Source organism: Chinchilla lanigera, unplaced genomic scaffold (genome assembly GCF_000276665.1).
Source record: "Chinchilla lanigera isolate Chin_1 unplaced genomic scaffold, ChiLan1.0 scaffold00097, whole genome shotgun sequence".
NCBI classification, from domain to species: Eukaryota; Metazoa; Chordata; class Mammalia; order Rodentia; family Chinchillidae; genus Chinchilla; species Chinchilla lanigera.
In genome coordinates, this window is record NW_004955498.1 from 5,275,621 (window position 1) to 5,281,896 (window position 6,276).

Here is a 6,276-nt window from a genome sequence, read left to right on the forward strand (position 1 = left end):
AATGTGCTCCCTGTCAGCTAAGTTCTTCCTATGTCTCAGAATTTCCCTAAGTTGCTCTTCACTGACTCGGTTGCCCTTTAGGAAGATGACACTCAGGATGAGCATCAGGAGGTCAGCTTTAGGAATAATCTGGTCATCATCATCCAGTATCCCCCTATAAGTGAGGCCCAAGACAGAGACAAGCTCATATTTGTGGCCAGGGCAATCCGCTTCCCTCATCATAATGCCAAAGCTCAGATGCATGCACTCACAGATTTCCCTAATGATCATAGGGAAGTCATCATGGGAATCATGGTCCACAATGTGCACCAGTTCTTCCATGGTGATCAGCTCCTTCTTCTGATACTTCTGGAGCAGAACTCGCACAATCTTATCTAGCTTATCATTTGCAATCTCACCCTGCGTGATCTGACGTGTCTCCTTATCCTGGGAGTGACTTGGGCCCTGCTCTTCTTGCTTGCTGGGTCCCTGACAACATTGACTGCTTTCACTGGAAGCCACAGCAATGAGCGGAGAGGACATGTCATGAGGATTTTGAGGACAACTTGGTGTCCTGGGCCCAGGCTCTTCTCTTGCTGTGGCCCCCATTAAAGCACAGGAGGAAGAGGATGCAGCCGGAACAGTGGCTGCTGCTTCCTCCTCATCCTCGAGACCCTGCACACCCATGCGGACCCATGCACTACTCTGGCCGGGATGGCTTTCTTCTGGCTTGTGGTCTTGACTCCTCTGACCATGGGGCATCATGATGTTCTGTTTGGACATCCAGAGTTTTCTTGAGGTTTCAGGTGCCTGAAGAAGAGAGGGAGACTATGAATGCTTTCAGCTGAGTATCACACACTTTTTCCATCACACAAAGGCCCATTACACATCTTCTCTTTGGAACATGCTCTAGGTTTCACAAGCTCCTGTCCCCAGGATGGTGTGATATGAAATGAAGCTGCTTGGCAGGCTGCAGTTGAGCCCAGAGGACAAATCTCTAGGGAAGAGAGTGTGGCATGTGAAACCTGGGAACTATGAAATGTCTTTTTGGGATAGGGAGAAACCTCGGTATAGATCAGGGCCTGCACCTCACCTGCACTCTTGCACTGCGTGTGTGTCCTCCACAGTGTGAGCTGAGGACACTGCCCAACAACAACACCTCCACCCCTGGCTCCTGAGCTCCTCCAAGAGGCATGGAGGAGCCCTGCCTGCAGAAGGGAAGCACAGTACTGCAACCCAATTCCTCACAGGTGGGGTGCCTTGAACGTGTAAGGGTCCCATTCTTCTGGGTGAACAGTTTCTTCTCTGTTCACTCAGGTCCATCAAATGTCCTTCAGCTGGGCCTGGATCCCAGTCCTCTGCTTGCTTGAGCAAAGTCTCAGAAAACTCATCTCCCTCCATGATAGTGAATGTGCATGTACAGTCTTTAGCAAGATACTGGAAAGCAGCAAATCATCAAAATAATTGTATATCACAATAAAGTAGTATTCATTCTTTGGGAGCAAGTATGGTTCACTTTGGTTCAAAATTTTAATGAAAACCATAACAATCCAGACACAAAATATATGATCATCCCAACAGATGCAGAACATAAATTTGACAAAACCCAATATCCACCCATGATGAGAATTCTGAAGAAAATAGGCATAGAAGAACATCCTCTCAATCTCTTGAAAGCTATCTATGATAAGCCAATGACAAAATTCATATTAAACGGGGAGAAATGGAAAATTTTCCCTCAACAATCAAGAATAAGACAAGGATGTCCACTCCCACCACTCCTGCTCCAGATCATTTGGAACACATTAGTCAGAAAAACTAAATAAGTGAAAGAAATCAAAGACATGTATATGAAAGAAATATCTACATTATCATTATTTAGAAATGACATGATCCTGTATATAGAAGGCCTCAAAGACTCCAACAAAAGGCTTCTAGAATTAATTCAATCATTACTTCTGGAAAAGCTTACAAAGCGAACACACAAAAATCAATAGCATTCCTGTACACCATTAATAAACTCTAGAAGAGAAGAGGGAAACAATAATGTTCACACTGGCACCAAAAAATGAAATCCTTAGAAACAAATCAAACCAAAGAAGCAAAAGACCTCTACAGTGAAATCTACACTACTCTGTGAAAGGAGACTGAATGGGATAACAGAAAATGGAAAGAAAACTTGTTCCGATATAGGCAGAAAGAGTGCAGTAAAAATGGTCGTAATTTTAAAACTATTGTACAAATATAACACATTCCCAAACAAACTTGCAGTAGGATTCTTCACAGAACTCTGGAATATAATCCTCCAATTTATATGGAACCAGAACAGACTTAGAATAGTAAAAGCAATAATAGACAACAAGCGGAAGGTAGGAAGCATCACAATCCTTGACCTCATAATAAAGTACAAACTATAGTAATAAAAACAGCACGGTATTGGAAAAAAACAGACTTCTGGATGAATGCAACAGAACAAATAATACAAAAGCAACACCAAGCAACTTCAAACGTCTTATATTTCACAAAGTCCAAATACATTGATAAAGTAAATATCATGTCTTGACCAAAGGGTGCTCAGAAAACTAGCTCTCACATGCTGAAGATTGAACCTAGACTTATATTGCTGACCATGCACTGAGATAAAAGCAAAATACATCAACAATCTAAATAATAAAACACAAAAAAATCAGCTGTAAGACAAAAGAGCTGAAACAGTAGACACAGGCATAAGTAAGCTCTTTATGAACAGAACCCTAGATGCACACGAAGTAATACCAAGAATCAACAAATAGGATCCTATCTAATTAAAAAGCTTCTGCACAGCAAAGCAAACACACAGCATAGTGAAGAGATGATCTACAGAATGGGGAAACATCTTCCTGGCATTCCTCAGACCGGGGATTAATATCTAGAATAGATAAAACTAAAAAAATAATTTTTCAAAATTAAAAGAAAGAATCAAGAAACTGGGTTCTCAAATGAGTGACACTTTTCAGATGAAAAAGTACAATTGTCCAACAAATACATGAAAAAAATGTGCCATTTTTTTCTGGCCATTCAATAAATTCAAATTAAGTCAACACTGAGATTTCATCTCACTCCAGAAAGATTGACCCTCCTCAAGAAATGAAATAAGAGGAAATGCTGGTGAGACTGAGGGGAGGGGGTGGAAGGAACACGTGCTCCGTGGTGGTGGGAGTACAACGTGGTGCAACCCCTATGGAAATCAATGTGGAAATTATTTCGAAAGCTAACACCAAAAATTACACCAAACTGAGATATTCCCTTCTAGGTTTCTTTCTAAGAGAATTAAAGACATCATAATATAGTGCTAGATACATACCCATGTCTATAGCAGCAAAATTGACAGTAGCTAAATATTGGAAGGAGATTATATGTCCATCAAGAGAAGAGTGGATAAAGAAAATGTGTTATTCATGTGCAATGGAGTACCACTCTCTCATAAAAAGGAAAATCTGGAGTGTTTTGTAGGAAAATGTATGCACTTCAAGATCCCAATATTAAATGTAGTAAATCAAACACACACACACGCTTAAACATTGCATGGTTTCTATTATAGGAGAAACCTACAATATAAATAAAGAGCAAATAAAATGTAGACAATAGTAAATGCTGAGATAGATCTTTAGCATACATGAAGGGAGCTATGTGAAGAGAGACTAGGGAAAGAGGGGAGTAAGATAAAAAAAGAGGGAGATTTTTAAAATTCTTTATGAGTTCTAGATAGAAGTCCCTTGTCAGAGGGACACTTGGCTAAATTTTTTCCCAGTTTGCTGGCTTTCTTTTTACTCTGATGTTGACTACCTTTGATGTGCAAAACTTTTGAATAGGAGGAGATGCCAGTTGTTGATTCTTTAGAGTATTTCGCTTGCAGTTTGGTTTTTGTTCCTGAACCCTCTGCCTACACCTATGTCTTCAAATTTCTGCCTACTTTCTCTTCTACTGTTGCATGCTTATATCTAGTAATCTGAGCAACTATTCTGAAGGTCACAGGGTGTAATACAACAACCACTGTAATTTCCTATCATCTTTTCTTGGAATGCTGCATCATTTCTATTTTTTTGTGTTGTTTTGTTTTTGTCTTTGTTTTTGTTATCTGATTTTTATTCTTTTCTCTTTACAATTAAAAAGAGGGAGAAATTCTGAAATTTGCACATTCAATTGCCTATGAGGAATGAGATAGTCATGCACTCCAAACATGTAGAATGTATGCACTCATATGCATGGATATTTTCCAGAGATGCAGGGTTTAAGAGTTAGCACAGGCAAAAGGCATGAAAAAGAATGAATATGTGTCACGTACATGTAGCAATTTCCCACAATGTGTATAATTGTTATGTATTACAAACATGCTCCAGTATAAACAACTTCCACTTCTCACCTGGATTCCTGTCCTTGATTCTCAGGAGATCCTGGCCTGCTCCCTTTTCCAACAGGACGTGTCTCCTCCTCAGAGCAAGGGCCACTTCCCTGAGACAAGGGAGAAAAAATGCAGCACATCTGCACACCACTGTAAGGGTTTCCTTCGTCTGACAGAGGACCTCTTCTGTCTACTGCAGGCCCAGGTGCTCACATTTGCCTGCTTCTGACCTGTGGCTACATTTGGCAAGTTGGGTCCACCACTGCCGTAGGAGAGCAGAGGTGGAAGTACGGGCCAGGGTGAGTGTTCTCCACAGTTCTGCCTTTGGCCACCCTGACTGACATTGGACCAACTTCCCATATCTTGGATCTGCTGACCTGAAGCCATACTACTCAGAATTACGCCCTCTCCAGCCTGATACCAAGTTGCATGGGCAAAGTGCACTGCATCTCCCCGGGGCTGACATTGGGGTGGAGCTCACCCTCTGATGTAGGGTGCACTGTCTCCTCCCATTCACTGTATGTCTTCCCCTTGAGTCCTGACAACATCTCCTCCCATGGGTGTGGGGTGCGGAAATGGAGTGGCCTGGTTAGTGTGTGGCAGGTACAGGGCTGATAACACAGGCAGATATGTATTAACTGGGGACCTGCTACCTGGCTCAGGGCTTCCACATTTACCCCACAGCAGCTCAACTTGATCAAGCTGACACCAGGTCCTCTCTGCTGCTCTCACCTTAAGCAAAGCCCTCCGATCCAGGCTCTGAATTACAGGAGTGCCCTGTGAACACAGGAAGTGTTCACCTGAGATTTCTCCACCGCACGGTGCAGGACTGTCAAGAGAGGCAGATGTGGTTATTTTGAGAATCTTTACCTGGCATGGGGCTTCCTCTTGCAACTCCACCCCTCAGCTTAACCTAACCAATCTGGAGTCCTATCTTCTTAGCGCACCTGTGATGCTAACCTCAGAACAAGACTTTGACAACCAGGTCACCTGGGACAGACATGGCTGAGGGGCCCAACCTATCATAGCTTCCCTGGTGTGTGGTGTAGCTCATATCTTCTTTGTGTGTGCAGACAGAAGGGAATCTGGGTTAGCTGAGGAAACCCTATGTGATCTGAGGCTTAAACCATCCCCCACCTGGACCTGACTAAGCCCAGTCCTGTCTGCTCCCTAAAGTTGCAGCACAGGTTTCAAAACAAGACTCTCTCTCTCTGCACTCAAGGTGCCCTGAGGCAAAGGAGGTTGATGGTCTGAATTCCCCCCTCTCCTGTTGTTGGACTACAACACAGGCAGATGTGGGGTGTTTGGTGGCTCTCTCCCTGGCTTGGGGATCCCTCACGTGCCTTCAGGGCCTCATCCTGTCCTAATCTAGCCCAGGTCCTCTCTGTTCCTCCCACCTGAAGCTCAGTGCTCAGAACTAGGCCCAGCCTCTCCTGAGGCAAAGGGGTGCTCACCTGAGACATGTTTCCCCTGATGCAGGACTCCTTTGAGCTGCCTGACACAGAACTTTTGCCCCTACTACCCCAAAATCCTTAGTTAAATGGGGAACTCTCAGTTCCCCTTGTGCAGAACAGGGGTGCTGTCCTGAGAACTGCTGCACTATGAAATGCAGGTCCATCAAGAGAGGTTTTTCTAGAACATTCTGAGATCATCTCACTGAGGTGGGGATTCCTGAGTACCACCAACTGCCCCTCACCCAGATGTAACTGATCACAGGCCCTCTCTCTGCCCCTCTCACCTGAGGTTCAGTTCTCAGCACAAGGCTCTGATATCGTGTCAGGGCCATGGACTGCTCAGGGGTTGCTCTCCTGAGAATTCTGTATTGCCTGCTGTAAGGCAGGCAACAGAAGGTTTCGAAAATGTTCTGGGACCCTCTCTCTGAGATTGGGTTTCCTCAGTACTTATTCACTCCGCCC

The 6,276-nt window shown here is 43.8% G+C and overlaps 1 long non-coding RNA gene across 1 annotated transcript; it reads right to left on the reverse strand.

Annotated features, from left to right (window-relative positions):
* Nucleotides 1-354: 354 nt before the first annotated feature.
* Nucleotides 355-5,172, reverse strand: LOC106146848. Its single transcript, XR_001231450.1, has 3 exons — nucleotides 5,093-5,172; nucleotides 4,382-4,470; nucleotides 355-789 (listed from the first exon to the last, which is right to left on the reverse strand). It is a non-coding gene; the product is annotated as an uncharacterized LOC106146848 (long non-coding RNA).
* Nucleotides 5,173-6,276: the final 1,104 nt, after the last annotated feature.